The 20,650-nt window shown below is 46.3% G+C and overlaps 2 long non-coding RNA genes across 2 annotated transcripts; both read right to left on the bottom strand.

The window, feature by feature from the left end:
• Positions 1 to 4,607: 4,607 nt before the first annotated feature.
• LOC310889496 lies at positions 4,608 to 8,669 on the bottom strand. Its single transcript, XR_014576587.1, has 2 exons — positions 7,658 to 8,669; positions 4,608 to 6,884 (listed from the first exon to the last, which is right to left on the bottom strand). It is a non-coding gene; the product is annotated as an uncharacterized lncRNA (long non-coding RNA).
• A 3,765-nt stretch (positions 8,670 to 12,434) lies between these two features.
• LOC310889495 lies at positions 12,435 to 17,132 on the bottom strand. Its single transcript, XR_014576586.1, has 2 exons — positions 15,344 to 17,132; positions 12,435 to 14,723 (listed from the first exon to the last, which is right to left on the bottom strand). It is a non-coding gene; the product is annotated as an uncharacterized lncRNA (long non-coding RNA).
• Between the last annotated feature and the right edge of the window lie 3,518 nt (positions 17,133 to 20,650).

Genomic DNA, 20,650 nt, shown 5'->3' with positions numbered 1-20,650 from the left:
GGCTGACATTTTGTGGCGATGAGGGAGCACTCATCTCACAGTGCCTCTCTGATTGGCTGCGTGCTGTTCGAGCAACATGTCATGTGCTCGCCCGCTGATTCGTGGCTCGCTGCCTTTCGGCCGGGAAGCGCTAAATGTGAAAATATCTATCTACGATACGTGCAGTGTGTGCAAGTCCGGACACGTGTATGTATATCTACAAATAAATGCAATTATGTGTAAATATACACAGTGGTTTTCTACGCAGACACGCTATTTTATATACATGCATGCATGTATTTTCTTACATGTAATTGTATATGCATATTTGCATTCGTAAGACAAAGTAACTAAATACCTGTATATCTGCAAACGTATCGGTGCAGAGTAGATAAAACATTTCATGCTAAGACCTAGTGGAGCACATAATAAATTTTGTGAAAAAGAGTGGACTTTTGGACTCTGTCCCCTCAAATTGCTCCAGGAGCAGGGCCAACCTTTGGGGAACCAGAGCATCTGTCTGCCTCCATGGAGGCTAGCAGGGGCTCCAACGGGCCAGTCGCAGCACTGGGGTGTTGTGGATATCCCCAGCTCAGGCCAGGTTATTTTGGGGCACAGAGTGTGAGTGAGCAGCCGCGTGTCATTGAAAGGACCCGTGAGTCCAGTGGCTGCTTCAGGGACTCAGGTTACACAGCAGCAAAGACGAAAAACTGTCAAAAGAGATGATAATTAAGGAAGTTCAGCCAGGACCCCAGAAGGGCCTGGCAATTGGAAAACGAACATAGCAAAAAACAACAATAGCAAGAAACCATAATGGATTTGTGTGAGAAGTGTAAGGTCTTTCTAGAAACGTAGGAAGAAGGAAAAAATGAAAGAAGGAAACAAGGAAACAATTGAAGATGGAAAGAAGAAAAGGGAAGGGAAGGGAAGGGAAGGGAAGGGAAGGGAAGGGAAGGGAAGGGAAGGGAAGGGAAGGGAAGGGAAGGGAAGGGAAGGGAAGGGAAGGGAAGGGAAGGGAAGGGAAGGGAAGGGAAGGGAAGGGAAGGGAAGGGAAGGGAAGGGAAGGGAAGGGAAGGGAAGGGAAGGGAAGGGAAGGGAAGGGAAGGGAAGGGAAGGGAAGGGAAGGGAAGGGAAGGGAAGGGAAGGGAAGGGAAGGGAAGGGAAGGGAAGGGAAGGGAAGGGAAGGGAGAAAGACAGGGTGGGAGGGAGGGAGGGAGGCAGGCAGGCAGGAAGGAAGGAAGGCAGGAAAGAAAGAAAAGAAAGAAAGAAAAAGAAAGAAAGAAAGAAAGAGAGAAAGAGAGAAAGAAAGAAAGAAAGAAAGAAAGAAAGAAAGAGAGAAAGAAAGAGAGAAAGAAAGAGAGAAAGAGAGAAAGAAAGAAAGAGAGAAAGAAAGAAAGAAAGAAAGAAAGAGAGAAAGAAAGAAAGAGAAAGAAAGAAAGAAAGAAAGAAAGAAAGAAAGAAAGAAAGAAAGAAAGAAAGAAAGAAAGAAAGAAAGAAAGAAAGAAAGAAAAAAAAGAAAGAAAGGAAAGAAAGAAAGAAAAGGAAAAAAGAAAGTGTTCCGTTTTGCTGCCGCCTCGTTTACCAACAGAGGGCGGCCTTGCACTGTGCAGAGAGCATTTTAACACCGACTCGCTGGGCTGGTGAGAGGCCATAGGTTCTCTAGGCACGCAAATTATAGCTGTGTGCTCCAACTTCCTTTAAACTAACAAACAAAAACAAAAGAAACTAAACAAAAGAAAAAAAAAGATGTAAATCTGAATAATTCAGCTTCCCATTCCTCACAGTTAAACTAACACAGTCTAGAAAGAAGAAAGGAAGGAAGGAAGAAAGAAACTTCCTGTATTTTAGCAAGACATTGCAGCCCTGGTATAGAACCTGGTCGTAAAAGTACGCCACACATGCTCACTTACTCAAGTATCGGGCCACTGAAGAACACCAAAACAACCAGCAGGTGGATCCGGCTGTTAAGACTGAAGTGGCTGAGGTGGATCTGAACTGGTAAGAGAAGGGTGAATTATTTATAGATCAGTGGGTCCATGACACCTCACGCCATCAAGGAAGAGATGAAACATATAGGTGGGCTTTTGGTTGAGCAGTGGTCCAGACCATGGACAGTACTGGACAGGTTATTCAGGATTGTGAAACACATGCTGCAATCAAGCAAGCCGAACGGTTAAAGCCTCTCAGGTATGGAGGACAATGGCTGAAATATAACTATGGGGAGGTCTGGCAGACTGATTATGTCACGCTCCCTCAAACCTGCAACAGCAAGCGCCATGTACTTACAATGGTGGGAGCAACCACCAGATGGCTGGAAACACACCCTGTGCCCCATGCCACTGCCCCGAACACATGAAAAACAAGTCCTGTGGCAACATGGCACCCCGTGAAGAATTGAGTCAGACAATGGACTTATTTCTGAAACAACCTCATAGACACCTGGGCCAAAGAGCGCAGAATTGAGTGGGCATATCACATCCCCTATCATGCACCAGCCTCTGGGAAAATCGAGCATATAATGGCCTGTTAAAGAGCGCACTGAACATAGAGGGAGCTGGGACATTCAAAAATTGGGATACACATGTGGCAAAGGCCACCTGGTTAGTCAACACAAGGGGTTCTGCCAACCAAGACAGACCTGCCCAATCAAACCTGTTACTTACTGTAGAAGGGAATAAAGTCCCCGTAGTGCACATAAAAAGCATTCAGGGTCAGACAGTCTGGGCTGTTCCTGGCTCAGGCAAAGGCAAGCCCATCCATGGGACTGCTTTTGCTCAAGGACCTGGGTGCACTTGTTGGGTAGTGTGGAAGGATGGGGAAGTCTGATGTGTTCCTCAAAGGGATTTAATGTTGGGTGAGAATAGCCCATGATTTGAATTGCATGATGTTAATTACTATATAATACCATAGGTCATCACTACTATAATTGCTATCTGTCACATTCATGGTATTACGCTAACAGTCACACAGATAACGATGAATGAATTTTGATAAAACTGGACAAGCACAGCGGTGTGATGGAATCAGAACAAGATTCAGCATGCGACGATCCAACACCACACACCATCTCTTCTGCACTGAAAGATTGTTGTGAGAGATGGAGCCCAAAGTCATTCACAGACTAAACAAACTCAGTGGACGTTTCATATACGTATATGAAAAGTGGTGATTAATTGGAAAATACTGGAAAGTGTGGGACCTGAGCATGACATACATGGTATGGAATAAGGGGTTGGTATTGTCCTGGTTTCAGCTAGGATAGGGTTCATTGTCCTCCTGGTAGCTGGTATGGTGCTGTGTTTTGGATTTAGCATGAGAATAATGCCGGTAACATGCTGAAGTTTTAGCTGTTGCGAAGCAGTGCTTACACTAAGTCAAGGACTTTTCAGCTTCCCATAGCACCCCACCAGCGAGGAGGCTGGGAGTGCACAAGAAGCTGGGAAGGGACTCAGCTGGGACAGCTGACCCAGGTTGGCCAAAGGGATGTTCCATACCATGTGGTGTCATGCTGAACAATTTCATGGCGTAGCGGGCTGTAGTAGGAGAAGGACAGCTGCTTGGGGATGGGCTGGGCATTAGTCAGTGGGTGGTGAGCAAGGGCATTGTACATCACCTGCTTTGTACATATTATTATGTCTCTTCCTTTTTTGTCTGCTTAAACTGTCTTTGTCTCAACCCACAAGCTTTTTATATGATCATAGCACTAGTCAAATCTATTCCCGACCAAAAGATGGAGGCGCAAGGCTTAACAAGAGGGAGTCCCTGTCTTGGTAGAGGAGAAGGAGCACAGCCCGTCAACTGCCTCTTTTAGGTCTCCAATCTCTTCTTTCTCCCCCAAACTAACTTTTTTTCTATCTTTTCTCTCAGTTTGTCTTACTAATGCTAACACTAACTCCTTCTCCTAGCATTAACCCTTTTTTCTTACTGAGTGTGTCAGTCTCATTTCTCAGGTGACAAGTGATAAGACAATGGCATCAAGTTGCCCCAACAGAGGTTTAGATTGTCTATCGGCAAGAATTTATTCATGAAGAGGTTGGTTGGTCATTGGAACATGCTGCCCACGGAGGTAGTGGAGTCGCCATCCCTGGAGGTAGCTAAGACATGTGGGGATGTGGCACTTAGGGATATGGTTTAGCAGTGGACTGAGAGTGCTAGGCTAATGGTTGGACACAGTGATCATAAAGGTCTTTTCCACCCCAAATAATTATATGTTTCTGTGAATTTTAAGAAATGAAGACCAAACTAAGAAATAAAGAATGGTGCCTTTTTAGTTTCTGAGCTTCCCACGATCTGATTCCCTAGTAACTAGCTATCTAGTGACAGTGTCAGGAAAACGGTTCCTTTTACTTTACAGGGCTGGGAAATGACTTGAGATAAAATGTAGACAGACAGGTAAAGAGAATATTTTAAGGAGGTTTATCAATATCCCATATTAATAGTAACACTATTTATTTTATCACTGCCTTCTACACTACTGACCACAGTCCTAAGCCAGAACCCACTGTGCTAAGTGGTTAAATGAGTGCCCAGAGCTGAGACAACGGAATCCTTGTTTACAACCAGAACTTGTGGTTATAAGGTGATCTTTATCAAGGAAAGAAAGCACCAATGGCTGAAGAGCACAACTAGTCAATATTCTTTTAATGACAGGGTGAAAAGAATTCTAAATAAATAAATACATAAAAAGTTACCACAGAAAGTAAGTAGTGTAATTACATAGCCTTGTTACCTGCCTTTTCTGAAGACTTTCCCATAGTTGACATACGGAATTGCAAGCTTACCTATATGTAAAGATATATTTACTTTATTCAATAATATTTACTCCTTATAAATTCACCAAATAAATTCCTGCTGTGGGATTTTATGGTAATGCAAGCAGACAACTGGCAATGTTGCCACCCAGATTCACCATCAGAATTCACAATCAGAATGTTGCAGGAAGGGATTGTGCCGCCCTAATCAGTGCTGGTGCAGACTCCACTTGAGTATCATGTGTGGGTTTGGGCACCACAATATAAGAAGGACTCAAACCTATTAGAGAGTGTCCAAAGGATGGCTATGCAGATGGTGAAGGGTGTAGAGGGCAAGATGTATGAGGAGCGGTTAAAGTCACTTGGTTTGTTCAGCCTAGAGCAGAGTAGGCTGAGGGGAGATCGCATCGTAGCCTCCGGTATCCACCCAAGGGGGAGCAGTGGGGCAGGCGCTGATCTCTGCTCTCTGGGGACAGCGACAGGACCCGAGGGAAAGGCACGGAGCTGTGACAGGGGAGGTTCAGGCTGGGTGTTAGGAAAAGATTCTTCACTGAGAGGGTGGTCGAGCACTGGAACAGGCTCCCCAAGGCACGGTCATGAGACTGAGTCTGCTGGAGTTCAAGAAGCATTTGGACAGCACTCTCAGACATAGGGTCTGGTTGTTGGGTGGTCCTGTGTGGATTCTTGTGGGTCCTTCAAACTCAGGGTATTCTGTGATTCTATGATTACTCTTTAACAAATTTCCAGTATCTGAGACTTCTTCCAGATGAATTTTTACTGTGATTTATATAGCTAGGATCAAGTTGTTTGACATACCTAAGTGCCACGCTCTCTTTCTGTTGAAAGACTTTGACAAATTATTATTTTTTACTACCATGTAAAAATATGCTTAGCTATATTAACTACACCTAAAAGAGACCGCCTTCTTTTCTCCTTCAAGTTAATCTATAATTACAAGATGATTTCCAAAATAGCCACTTTGTGCCCCGGTCCTCTGTTATTTAGCGTAATAAAGTTTGCTTTCATATGTCAAAAAGCAGCATGAAAAAATGAAACTCGTATATGTTTGTCAAAACTGAGTAATCAAAGGATACACCCATAAGCTGCAGCTTTTGAAAGCTAAAGAACCAAAGTAACAAAAACAATTTTGAGCTCAAGAGGTAAGATCTAACAAGGAGAATGGCTCTGCCAGGAGCATGTCAGTCCACAGCTGGCTCCACTGCTGAAATTTAGGAGGCCAGAATTCATGGAAATCTGCATGATTAAAAACCGTTCCCCTGCCTTATCAAGTACCTCACCCAGAGGGAAGTGTTGCTAGTATTTACCTAAGAGAGGCCCCATTTGTGCACTGAAGTACAGCAGTAAAAATAGAGATCCTCAGTGCTTTGGGGTCATTCAGGCCAAACCTCTGAGTGAAGAATTTCCTCCTGGCCTCTAATCTAAATCTCCCCTCTTTTAATTTAAAACCATTCATTGCCCCGGGATGACTGTACTGCAAAGATTGCTTCAAATGAGGGGGGAAAGAAATAACACAGCCAGACTTTTGGAAAACTCAGTGGCAGGAAACTGTCAAAGAACCTTCTTAGCCCAACGACAGTATTTAGAGATGTGTCAGTGTTAGCCCGTGCCTGAGGATTTTCCTGGAAACACAGAAAAACATAGAGGCTTCTGGTACTGAGGAGTAATTTGAAGAATTTCCAGAAGATCTCAAAGATTCATTCAAAGGACCAGATGAAACTTCCTTATTCCTGGCAGTGGGTTGTCTCCCCTGGAGCCTTCTTCCAAAAGAACTGACAACTCTCCTACCATTGGCTCCTTCCACTTTTGTGCTGGCAACTAACCTGAAAGCCATGCCTGTCAAAAGCATGTGCCGGGAGGAAAACAACTAAATCACACATCTCCTGAGGTCCACGGTATCTCTCCTGAGAATGCTGCCTCTCTGACAAAGCCAGAGGGACAGATACTCCCTTACCAGCCTTTCTCTACTGGATCTGCTTGCACAGTGCGCCATCTTCCCTACAGCCATCAGATGCTGGCCAAAGAGTGCTCTTCTGCTGTTAAATCCCCACTGCCCAAGTGCACTGGCAGCAGCAGAGCTGTGTAACTCAGCGAAGGGCCAGGATAGCACACTCCTTCTCTCAGTGGCACCACCTGCTGGAAATGAAAACAAACATCAGTCTTTAAAACAATCAGGTGAGCATTTTCCTGTGCTTCCCCGTATGCAATACTGTGCTAAGCAATAAAGTTGAAAAAGCAAGGGGCAAACAGCTGAATCTGTGGCTAAGACTAAACACTCTATAGGGCTCCATAAAGGAAGTGCGCCATGACAGCCTGTGCCAGATCTTGCCTTGCAACGCTGATGCTGTTCCCCGCAGTGCTGACAGCAGCCGAGGCTCCACATACTCAGAGAAACAAGTTCAACTGCTGCTGCCAAGATTGCCTTGCATTTGCTGGAAAAAGTCCTCACTTGCACTGCCAAACTCCTGATGCAACATTTCTGGGAGAAATGAGTGCAGCTGATTTTTGCCAAGGAACAGAAGCCCAGCTGGCTCTGAAGAGCAGAGCTACTGAAGGCACTACCTCGAGCTCTCAGCACTGTCCTCCTTGCCACCGGCCACAAAGGAGCAACACCACTTGGAAGCCAAGCATCCCCTGAGGGCTCAGCACTCTCATTCTGCAGCAAGCCGAGGACAGCAACATGCTCCACAGACAGGGCAGATGGCAGCGCTGGCTTTCCTTAGAAGAGACGTTCCTCAGGATCGTCTTGAAACTCACATGACAAAAACCACGCCAACCACCTGGAGGGACCTGCAGACGACTTGGCTCGGCCAGAAGCTCAGGTGGGTTACTGAGACACCTCTTGCAGCAGGCCACCAGCACCCTCTGTCACCCCTCCCAGGCTTCCAAGAACCTCCCACCAGTCTTACCCTCCAGCAGGCAGAACCCCCCTGCCTCCTCCCAATTATGCCTTCTCTTGTGACTGGTAGCCCAAACCGGCCTATGTGTCTGGCTTATGCAGTGGCCACGGGAACAAGAACTCCCTCCCCGTGCAACACACTGGGGGCTGACATTTTGTGGCGATGAGGGAGCACTCATCTCACAGTGCCTCTCTGATTGGCTGCGTGCTGTTCGAGCAACATGTCATGTGCTCGCCCGCTGATTCGTGGCTCGCTGCCTTTCGGCCGGGAAGCGCTAAATGTGAAAATATCTATCTACGATACGTGCAGTGTGTGCAAGTCCGGACACGTGTATGTATATCTACAAATAAATGCAATTATGTGTAAATATACACAGTGGTTTTCTACGCAGACACGCTATTTTATATACATGCATGCATGTATTTTCTTACATGTAATTGTATATGCATATTTGCATTCGTAAGACAAAGTAACTAAATACCTGTATATCTGCAAACGTATCGGTGCAGAGTAGATAAAACATTTCATGCTAAGACCTAGTGGAGCACATAATAAATTTTGTGAAAAAGAGTGGACTTTTGGACTCTGTCCCCTCAAATTGCTCCAGGAGCAGGGCCAACCTTTGGGGAACCAGAGCATCTGTCTGCCTCCATGGAGGCTAGCAGGGGCTCCAACGGGCCAGTCGCAGCACTGGGGTGTTGTGGATATCCCCAGCTCAGGCCAGGTTATTTTGGGGCACAGAGTGTGAGTGAGCAGCCGCGTGTCATTGAAAGGACCCGTGAGTCCAGTGGCTGCTTCAGGGACTCAGGTTACACAGCAGCAAAGACGAAAAACTGTCAAAAGAGATGATAATTAAGGAAGTTCAGCCAGGACCCCAGAAGGGCCTGGCAATTGGAAAACGAACATAGCAAAAAACAACAATAGCAAGAAACCATAATGGATTTGTGTGAGAAGTGTAAGGTCTTTCTAGAAACGTAGGAAGAAGGAAAAAATGAAAGAAGGAAACAAGGAAACAATTGAAGATGGAAAGAAGAAAAGGGAAGGGAAGGGAAGGGAAGGGAAGGGAAGGGAAGGGAAGGGAAGGGAAGGGAAGGGAAGGGAAGGGAAGGGAAGGGAAGGGAAGGGAAGGGAAGGGAAGGGAAGGGAAGGGAAGGGAAGGGAAGGGAAGGGAAGGGAAGGGAAGGGAAGGGAAGGGAAGGGAAGGGAAGGGAAGGGAAGGGAAGGGAAGGGAAGGGAAGGGAAGGGAAGGGAAGGGAAGGGAAGGGAAGGGAAGGGAAGGGAAGGGAAGGGAAGGGAAGGGAAGGGAAGGGAAGGGAAGGGAAGGGAAGGGAAGGGAAGGGAAGGGAAGGGAAGGGAGAAAGACAGGGTGGGAGGGAGGGAGGGAGGCAGGCAGGCAGGAAGGAAGGAAGGCAGGAAAGAAAGAAAAGAAAGAAAGAAAAAGAAAGAAAGAAAGAAAGAGAGAAAGAGAGAAAGAAAGAAAGAAAGAAAGAAAGAAAGAGAGAAAGAAAGAGAGAAAGAAAGAGAGAAAGAGAGAAAGAAAGAAAGAGAGAAAGAAAGAAAGAAAGAAAGAAAGAGAGAAAGAAAGAAAGAGAAAGAAAGAAAGAAAGAAAGAAAGAAAGAAAGAAAGAAAGAAAGAAAGAAAGAAAGAAAGAAAGAAAGAAAGAAAGAAAGAAAAAGAAAAAAAAGAAAGAAAGGAAAGAAAGAAAGAAAAGGAAAAAAGAAAGTGTTCCGTTTTGCTGCCGCCTCGTTTACCAACAGAGGGCGGCCTTGCACTGTGCAGAGAGCATTTTAACACCGACTCGCTGGGCTGGTGAGAGGCCATAGGTTCTCTAGGCACGCAAATTATAGCTGTGTGCTCCAACTTCCTTTAAACTAACAAACAAAAACAAAAGAAACTAAACAAAAGAAAAAAAAAGATGTAAATCTGAATAATTCAGCTTCCCATTCCTCACAGTTAAACTAACACAGTCTAGAAAGAAGAAAGGAAGGAAGGAAGAAAGAAACTTCCTGTATTTTAGCAAGACATTGCAGCCCTGGTATAGAACCTGGTCGTAAAAGTACGCCACACATGCTCACTTACTCAAGTATCGGGCCACTGAAGAACACCAAAACAACCAGCAGGTGGATCCGGCTGTTAAGACTGAAGTGGCTGAGGTGGATCTGAACTGGTAAGAGAAGGGTGAATTATTTATAGATCAGTGGGTCCATGACACCTCACGCCATCAAGGAAGAGATGAAACATATAGGTGGGCTTTTGGTTGAGCAGTGGTCCAGACCATGGACAGTACTGGACAGGTTATTCAGGATTGTGAAACACATGCTGCAATCAAGCAAGCCGAACGGTTAAAGCCTCTCAGGTATGGAGGACAATGGCTGAAATATAACTATGGGGAGGTCTGGCAGACTGATTATGTCACGCTCCCTCAAACCTGCAACAGCAAGCGCCATGTACTTACAATGGTGGGAGCAACCACCAGATGGCTGGAAACACACCCTGTGCCCCATGCCACTGCCCCGAACACATGAAAAACAAGTCCTGTGGCAACATGGCACCCCGTGAAGAATTGAGTCAGACAATGGACTTATTTCTGAAACAACCTCATAGACACCTGGGCCAAAGAGCGCAGAATTGAGTGGGCATATCACATCCCCTATCATGCACCAGCCTCTGGGAAAATCGAGCATATAATGGCCTGTTAAAGAGCGCACTGAACATAGAGGGAGCTGGGACATTCAAAAATTGGGATACACATGTGGCAAAGGCCACCTGGTTAGTCAACACAAGGGGTTCTGCCAACCAAGACAGACCTGCCCAATCAAACCTGTTACTTACTGTAGAAGGGAATAAAGTCCCCGTAGTGCACATAAAAAGCATTCAGGGTCAGACAGTCTGGGCTGTTCCTGGCTCAGGCAAAGGCAAGCCCATCCATGGGACTGCTTTTGCTCAAGGACCTGGGTGCACTTGTTGGGTAGTGTGGAAGGATGGGGAAGTCTGATGTGTTCCTCAAAGGGATTTAATGTTGGGTGAGAATAGCCCATGATTTGAATTGCATGATGTTAATTACTATATAATACCATAGGTCATCACTACTATAATTGCTATCTGTCACATTCATGGTATTACGCTAACAGTCACACAGATAACGATGAATGAATTTTGATAAAACTGGACAAGCACAGCGGTGTGATGGAATCAGAACAAGATTCAGCATGCGACGATCCAACACCACACACCATCTCTTCTGCACTGAAAGATTGTTGTGAGAGATGGAGCCCAAAGTCATTCACAGACTAAACAAACTCAGTGGACGTTTCATATACGTATATGAAAAGTGGTGATTAATTGGAAAATACTGGAAAGTGTGGGACCTGAGCATGACATACATGGTATGGAATAAGGGGTTGGTATTGTCCTGGTTTCAGCTAGGATAGGGTTCATTGTCCTCCTGGTAGCTGGTATGGTGCTGTGTTTTGGATTTAGCATGAGAATAATGCCGGTAACATGCTGAAGTTTTAGCTGTTGCGAAGCAGTGCTTACACTAAGTCAAGGACTTTTCAGCTTCCCATAGCACCCCACCAGCGAGGAGGCTGGGAGTGCACAAGAAGCTGGGAAGGGACTCAGCTGGGACAGCTGACCCAGGTTGGCCAAAGGGATGTTCCATACCATGTGGTGTCATGCTGAACAATTTCATGGCGTAGCGGGCTGTAGTAGGAGAAGGACAGCTGCTTGGGGATGGGCTGGGCATTAGTCAGTGGGTGGTGAGCAAGGGCATTGTACATCACCTGCTTTGTACATATTATTATGTCTCTTCCTTTTTTGTCTGCTTAAACTGTCTTTGTCTCAACCCACAAGCTTTTTATATGATCATAGCACTAGTCAAATCTATTCCCGACCAAAAGATGGAGGCGCAAGGCTTAACAAGAGGGAGTCCCTGTCTTGGTAGAGGAGAAGGAGCACAGCCCGTCAACTGCCTCTTTTAGGTCTCCAATCTCTTCTTTCTCCCCCAAACTAACTTTTTTTCTATCTTTTCTCTCAGTTTGTCTTACTAATGCTAACACTAACTCCTTCTCCTAGCATTAACCCTTTTTTCTTACTGAGTGTGTCAGTCTCATTTCTCAGGTGACAAGTGATAAGGCAATGGCATCAAGTTGCCCCAACAGAGGTTTAGATTGTCTATCGGCAAGAATTTATTCATGAAGAGGTTGGTTGGTCATTGGAACATGCTGCCCACGGAGGTAGTGGAGTCGCCATCCCTGGAGGTAGCTAAGACATGTGGGGATGTGGCACTTAGGGATATGGTTTAGCAGTGGACTGAGAGTGCTAGGCTAATGGTTGGACACAGTGATCATAAAGGTCTTTTCCACCCCAAATAATTATATGTTTCTGTGAATTTTAAGAAATGAAGACCAAACTAAGAAATAAAGAATGGTGCCTTTTTAGTTTCTGAGCTTCCCACGATCTGATTCCCTAGTAACTAGCTATCTAGTGACAGTGTCAGGAAAACGGTTCCTTTTACTTTACAGGGCTGGGAAATGACTTGAGATAAAATGTAGACAGACAGGTAAAGAGAATATTTTAAGGAGGTTTATCAATATCCCATATTAATAGTAACACTATTTATTTTATCACTGCCTTCTACACTACTGACCACAGTCCTAAGCCAGAACCCACTGTGCTAAGTGGTTAAATGAGTGCCCAGAGCTGAGACAACGGAATCCTTGTTTACAACCAGAACTTGTGGTTATAAGGTGATCTTTATCAAGGAAAGAAAGCACCAATGGCTGAAGAGCACAACTAGTCAATATTCTTTTAATGACAGGGTGAAAAGAATTCTAAATAAATAAATACATAAAAAGTTACCACAGAAAGTAAGTAGTGTAATTACATAGCCTTGTTACCTGCCTTTTCTGAAGACTTTCCCATAGTTGACATACGGAATTGCAAGCTTACCTATATGTAAAGATATATTTACTTTATTCAATAATATTTACTCCTTATAAATTCACCAAATAAATTCCTGCTGTGGGATTTTATGGTAATGCAAGCAGACAACTGGCAATGTTGCCACCCAGATTCACCATCAGAATTCACAATCAGAATGTTGCGGGAAGGGATTGTGCCGCCCTAATCAGTGCTGGTGCAGACTCCACTTGAGTATCATGTGTGGGTTTGGGCACCACAATATAAGAAGGACTCAAACCTATTAGAGAGTGTCCAAAGGATGGCTATGCAGATGGTGAAGGGTGTAGAGGGCAAGATGTATGAGGAGCGGTTAAAGTCACTTGGTTTGTTCAGCCTAGAGCAGAGTAGGCTGAGGGGAGATCGCATCGTAGCCTCCGGTATCCACCCAAGGGGGAGCAGTGGGGCAGGCGCTGATCTCTGCTCTCTGGGGACAGCGACAGGACCCGAGGGAAAGGCACGGAGCTGTGACAGGGGAGGTTCAGGCTGGGTGTTAGGAAAAGATTCTTCACTGAGAGGGTGGTCGAGCACTGGAACAGGCTCCCCAAGGCACGGTCATGAGACTGAGTCTGCTGGAGTTCAAGAAGCATTTGGACAGCACTCTCAGACATAGGGTCTGGTTGTTGGGTGGTCCTGTGTGGATTCTTGTGGGTCCTTCAAACTCAGGGTATTCTGTGATTCTATGATTACTCTTTAACAAATTTCCAGTATCTGAGACTTCTTCCAGATGAATTTTTACTGTGATTTATATAGCTAGGATCAAGTTGTTTGACATACCTAAGTGCCACGCTCTCTTTCTGTTGAAAGACTTTGACAAATTATTATTTTTTACTACCATGTAAAAATATGCTTAGCTATATTAACTACACCTAAAAGAGACCGCCTTCTTTTCTCCTTCAAGTTAATCTATAATTACAAGATGATTTCCAAAATAGCCACTTTGTGCCCCGGTCCTCTGTTATTTAGCGTAATAAAGTTTGCTTTCATATGTCAAAAAGCAGCATGAAAAAATGAAACTCGTATATGTTTGTCAAAACTGAGTAATCAAAGGATACACCCATAAGCTGCAGCTTTTGAAAGCTAAAGAACCAAAGTAACAAAAACAATTTTGAGCTCAAGAGGTAAGATCTAACAAGGAGAATGGCTCTGCCAGGAGCATGTCAGTCCACAGCTGGCTCCACTGCTGAAATTTAGGAGGCCAGAATTCATGGAAATCTGCATGATTAAAAACCGTTCCCCTGCCTTATCAAGTACCTCACCCAGAGGGAAGTGTTGCTAGTATTTACCTAAGAGAGGCCCCATTTGTGCACTGAAGTACAGCAGTAAAAATAGAGATCCTCAGTGCTTTGGGGTCATTCAGGCCAAACCTCTGAGTGAAGAATTTCCTCCTGGCCTCTAATCTAAATCTCCCCTCTTTTAATTTAAAACCATTCATTGCCCCGGGATGACTGTACTGCAAAGATTGCTTCAAATGAGGGGGGAAAGAAATAACACAGCCAGACTTTTGGAAAACTCAGTGGCAGGAAACTGTCAAAGAACCTTCTTAGCCCAACGACAGTATTTAGAGATGTGTCAGTGTTAGCCCGTGCCTGAGGATTTTCCTGGAAACACAGAAAAACATGGAGGCTTCTGGTACTGAGGAGTAATTTGAAGAATTTCCAGAAGATCTCAAAGATTCATTCAAAGGACCAGATGAAACTTCCTTATTCCTGGCAGTGGGTTGTCTCCCCTGGAGCCTTCTTCCAAAAGAACTGACAACTCTCCTACCATTGGCTCCTTCCACTTTTGTGCTGGCAACTAACCTGAAAGCCATGCCTGTCAAAAGCATGTGCCGGGAGGAAAACAACTAAATCACACATCTCCTGAGGTCCACGGTATCTCTCCTGAGAATGCTGCCTCTCTGACAAAGCCAGAGGGACAGATACTCCCTTACCAGCCTTTCTCTACTGGATCTGCTTGCACAGTGCGCCATCTTCCCTACAGCCATCAGATGCTGGCCAAAGAGTGCTCTTCTGCTGTTAAATCCCCACTGCCCAAGTGCACTGGCAGCAGCAGAGCTGTGTAACTCAGCGAAGGGCCAGGATAGCACACTCCTTCTCTCAGTGGCACCACCTGCTGGAAATAAAAACAAACATCAGTCTTTAAAACAATCAGGTGAGCATTTTCCTGTGCTTCCCCGTATGCAATACTGTGCTAAGCAATAAAGTTGAAAAAGCAAGGGGCAAACAGCTGAATCTGTGGCTAAGACTAAACACTCTATAGGGCTCCATAAAGGAAGTGCGCCATGACAGCCTGTGCCAGATCTTGCCTTGCAACGCTGATGCTGTTCCCCGCAGTGCTGACAGCAGCCGAGGCTCCACATACTCAGAGAAACAAGTTCAACTGCTGCTGCCAAGATTGCCTTGCATTTGCAGGAAAAAGTCCTCACTTGCACTGCTAAACTTCTAATGCAACATTTCTGGGAGAAATGAGTGCAGCTCCTTTTGCTGAGGAACAGAAGCCCAGCTGGCTCTGAAGAGCAGAGCTACTGAAGGCACTACCTCGAGCTCCCAGCACTATGCTCCTGGCCACCGGCCACAAAGGAGCAACACCGCTTGGAAGCAAAGCATCCTCTCAGAGCTCAGCACTCTCATCTGCAGCAAGCCGAGGACAGCAACATGCTCCACAGACAGGGCAGATGGCAGCACTGGCTTTGCCTTAGAAGAGCCGTTCCTCAGGCTCATCGTGAAACTCACCTTACAAAAAATACCCCGACGGCCTGGAGGGACCTGTAGACAACTTGGCTTGGCAAGAAGAGTGGGTGGGTTACTGAGACACCTCGTGCAGCAGGCCAACAACAGCCTCTGCCACTGCTCCCAGGCTTCCAAGAACCTCCCACCAGTCTTACGCTCCAGCAGGCAGAACCCCCGTGCCTCCTCCCAGTTACGCCTTCTCTTTTGACTGGCAGCCCAAACCGCCTATGTGTCTAGCTTATGCAGTGGGAACAAGAAATCCTTCCCCGTGCAACACACTGGGGGCTGACATTTTGTGACAGCCACCATTTCATGATGGCCGACATTTTGTGGTGCGGAGGGAGCGCTCATCTCACAGTGCTCCTCTGATTGGCTGTGTACTGTTCGAGCAACATGCCCTTCACGCATTCTCTGATTGGTGGCTTGCTGATTTGGGCTGGGAAGCGCTAAATGTGAAAATATCTATCTACAATATGTGCAGTATGTGCAAGTCCGTACATGTGTATGCGTATCTACAAATAAATGCAGTTCTGTATAAATATACACAGTGGTATTCTACACAGACACACTGTTTTATATACATGTATACATTTATTTTCTTACCTGTAATCGTATATGCATATTTGCATTTCTAAAAAGACAGAAACAATACTGCACGTGTGACCAGGTGGGTGGTCCACCAGTCTTACCCTCCGGCAGGTAGAACCACCCTGCCTCCCCCAGTTTCGCCTTCTCTTGTGACTGGCAGCCCAAACTGGCCTATGTGTCTAGCTTATGCAGTGGGAACAAGAAATCCGTCCACGTACAACACAATGGGGGCCGACATCTTGTGACAGCCACCATTTCATGATGGCCGACATTTTGTGGTGGGGAGGGAGCGCTCATCTCACAGTGCTCCTCTGATTGGCTGCCTGCTGTTCGAGCCACGTGCCCTGCGCTCGCTCACAGATTGGTGGCCCGCTGATTTGGGCTGGGAAGCGCTAAATGTGAAAATATCTGTCTACGATATGTGCAGTATGTGCAAGTCCAGACATGTGTAAGTACATCTACAAATAAATGCAGTTCTGTGGAAATATACACAGTGGTTTTCTACACAGACACCCTATTTTATATACATGTATACATTTATTTGCTTACCTGTAATCGTATATGCATATTTGCATTTCTTAAGATACAGAAACAATTCTGCAAGTGTGACCAGGTGGGTGGTCCGCCAGTCTTACCCTCCAGCAGGTAGAACCACCCTGCCTCCCCCAGTTACGCCTTCTCTTGTGACTGGCAGCCCAAACTGGCCTATGTGTCTAGCTTATGCAGTGGGAACAAGAAATCCCTCCACGTACAACACACTGGGTGCCGACATCTTCTGACAGCCACCATTTCATGATGGCCGACATTTTGGGGTGGGGAGGGAGCGCTCATCTCACAGTGCTCCCCTGATTGGCTGCGTGCTGTTCGAGCCACGTGCCCTTCGCGTGCTTGCTGATTGGTGGCCCGCTGATTTGGGCTGGGAAGCGCTAAATGTGAAAATATCTATCTACGATATGTGCAGTGTGTGCAAGTCCAGACACGTGTATGTATATCTACAAATAAATGCAGATATGTGTAAATATACACAGTGGTTTTCTACACAGACACAATATTTTACATACATGTATACATTTATTTGCTTACCAGTAATTGTATATGCATATTTGCATTTCTAGAAAGACAGAAACAATACTGCATGTGTGACCAGGTGGGTGGTCTTCCAGTGTTACCCTCCAGCAGGTAGAACCACCCTGCCTCCCCCAATTACGCCTTCTCTTGTGACTGGCAGCCCAAACCAGCCTACGTGTCTGGCTTATAGAGTTGCCATGGGAACAAGAAATCCCTCCACGTGCAACACACTGGGGGCCGACATTTTCTGGCGGAGAGGGAGAGCTCTTCTCACAGTGTCTCTCTGATTGGCTGCTTGCTGTTCGAGCCACGTGCCCTGCGCTCGCCCGCTGATTGGTGGCCCGCTGCCTTCTGGCCGGGAAGCGCTAAATGTGAAAATACCTATCTACGACATGTGCAGTGTGTGTAAGTCCGGACACGTGTACGTATATCTACAAATGAATGCAGTTACATGGAAATATACACAGTGGTTTTCTACATAGACACACTATTTTATATACATGTATACATTTATTTTCTTTCCTGTTATCGTTTATGCATATTTGCATTCGTAAGACACAGAAACAATACTGCACATGTGCACTAATGTTTTAAGCAATAAAGTAGAAAAAGCAAGGGGCAAACAGCTGAATCTGTGGCTAAGACTCAGCACTCTATATGGCTCCATAAAGGAAGCATGCCATGACAGCCTGTGTCAGATGTTGCCTTGCAACGCTGATGCTCTTCTCCGCAGTGCTGACAGCAGCTGAGGCTGCACATACTCACAGAAACAATTTCAACTGCTGCTGCCAAGACTGCCTTGCAATTGCTGGAGAAAGTCCTCACTTGCACTGCCAAACTCCTGATGCAACATTTCTGGGAGAAATGAGTGCAGCTCCTTTTACCAAGGAACAGAAGCCCAGCTGGCTCTGAAGAGCAGAGCTGTCAAAGGCACTACCTCGAGCTCCCAGCACTGTCCTCCTGGCCACCGGCCACAAAGGAGCAACACCGCTTGGAAGCAAAGCATCCTCTGAGGGCTCAGCACTCTCTGCAGCAAGCCGAGGACAGCAACATGCTCCACAGACGGGGCAGTTGGCAGCGCTGGCTTTCCTTAGAAGAGCCGTTCCTCAGGCTCGTCTTGAAACTCACGTGTCAAAAAACACCCCAATGGCCTGGAGGGACCTGTAGACAACTTGGCTCGGCCAGAAGCTCAGGTGTGTTACTGAGACACCTCTTGCAGAAGGCCACCAGTGAACTCTGGCACCACTCCAGGCTTCCAAGAACCTCCCGCCAGCCTTATCCTCCAGCAGGCAGAACCCCCCCTGCCTCCTCCCGATTACGCCTTGTCTTGTGACTGGCAGCCCAAACTGAACTATGTGTCTAGCTTATGCAGTGGTCCATGGAAACACAAAGTCCCTCCCCGTGCAACACACTGGGGGCCAACATTTTGTGACAGCCACCATTTCATGATGGCCGACATTTTGTGGTGGGGAGGGAGCGCTCATCTCACAGTGCTCCCCTGATTGGCTGCCTGCTGTTCGAGCCACGTGCCCTTCGCATGCTTGCTGATTGGTGGCTTGCTGATTTGGGCTGGGAAGCGCTAAATGTGAAAATATCTATCTACGATATGTGCAGTATGTGCAAATCTAGACACATGTAAGTACATCTACAAATAAATGCAGTTATGTGTAAATATACACAGTGGTTTTCTACACAGACACACTATTTTACATACCTGTATACATTTATTTACTTACCTGTAATCCTATATGCATATTTGTATTTCTGAAGACACAGAAAATAAATGCCTCTATATCTGCAAAAGCATCGATGCAGGGGACATAAAATATCTCGTGCTAAGAGCTAGTCGAGCAGATAATAAATTTTGTGAGTAAGAGTGGACTTTTGGACCATATAGTGTTAAATCCATATGGCCATATAGTGTTAAAGGAAGTTGTTCCAACTTCCTTTAAACTAACAAACAAAAAAAACCTAAACAAACAAAATAAGAAAAAAGAAAAACACACAACGATGAAAATGTGAATAATCCATCTTCCCATTCCTCATAGTTGAACTAACTCAGTCTTTTAGATGAGATAGCTGCCTGCTGCAAATTTTATTCCATTATGGTATTGCCTCCTGTAGTCAGTTTACGTGGCAAGGTTTTGGTACCAGGGGTCCATAGGTGTGGCTTCTGTGAGGAGAATCTAGAAGCTGCCCCATGTTAGGTAAGGGCCCCGCTGGTGACCAGAGCCGAGCCAATAAGGAATGTTTGCGCCTCTGTGAGAGCATATTTAAGACTGGAATAAAAAAATAACACACACACAAAAAAAACAAACAACAACAAAAAAAAAACTGCTGCCACACAGCAGCTTGGACAGTGAGTGGAGAGTGAGAGGACTGAGAAACAGTCTTGCAGGCGCCCAGGTCCGTGAAGGAGGGGGAGAGGTGCTCCAGGTGCTGGTGCAGAAGTTCCCTGCGGCCTGTGGTGCGGACTATGGTGAAGCAGGCTGTCCCCCTGCAGCCCATGGAGTACCACGGTGGAGCAGGGTTCCACCCTGCAGCCCATGGAGGAGACCATGGTGGAGCACGTGGACATGCACCAACGGAGGCTGCGGCCTGTGGAGGACCCCTGCCGGAGCAGATTCTGGGCCAGACCTGTAGCCTGTGGAGAGGAGCCCATGCAGGAGCAGGTGACCTGGCAGGAGCTGCTGCCCATGGGGGACCCGTGCTGGAGCAGTTTGCTCCTGAGGGATGGACCCCATGGTCCGTCTGGACCACCATATCTGGAGCAGTTCTTGAAGAGCTGCTGCCTGTGGGAAGCCCACGCTGGATCGGTTCAGCAAGGACTGCATCCCGTGGGAGGGACCCCACAGCACAGGGGATGAGAGTAACCAAGAAGGAGTGGCGGAGAAGTGCTATAGACTGACCATAACCCCCGTTCCCCTGTTCCCCTGCACCGCTCAGGGGGGAGGAGGTGGAAGTGGGCGGATGGGGGGAAGGCGGTTTTGGTTTCTTTCCTTTGTTTCTCACTTCTCTAGCTTTTTAGTAATAGGCAATAAATCTTACTATCTCCCTCTGCTGAGTCTGTTGTGCCCATCATGATAATTACTGTGCGATCTCCCCATCCTTATCTCAACTCTGGAGCCCTTTGTATCATACATTCTCCCCCTTTTTCTTTGAGGAGGGGGAGTGAGAGAGCATTTGTGGTAGAGCTCGGCCGCCCACCCAAGGAAAACCACCACACCTCTTCATCTGCAATTTCTTTTTCTTTTCCACAACAACGGCAAATCGTTGCTCTACGACCAGCTCAAAGACATAAACTGCAGCATTTCGGTAAAACTGAAACTTTACAAGGACTAGGTGAACAGATGCAATGTCATGTCATTCCCTGAGAATGTACAAGTTACGGATAGGTAGAAAGCCTGCAAATACCCACAGAAATGCTATGTCAGTGTTGACTGTTATGTTACTCTTTTCTCTGCCAGGTGAATTTCAAGACCAGCCTGAGGAATACCTCTTCTAAGCCAAAGCAAGTGCTGCCAGCTGCCCTGTCCGTAGACCACATCACAGCCCTTGCGTGCTGTAGAATAAGAAGGTTTAGCTCTCAAAGGATGACTTGCTTCCAAGTGGCCTCTCTCCCTTGTGGCCATTGGCAGGGAGTACAGCGCTGGG

This window comes from Anser anser (genome assembly GCF_964211835.1).
Source record: "Anser anser genome assembly, chromosome: Z".
Lineage (NCBI taxonomy): Eukaryota > Metazoa > Chordata > Aves > Anseriformes > Anatidae > Anser > Anser anser.
Note: the sequence above shows the minus strand (reverse complement) of the source record. Positions and strands in the feature narration are given on the sequence as shown.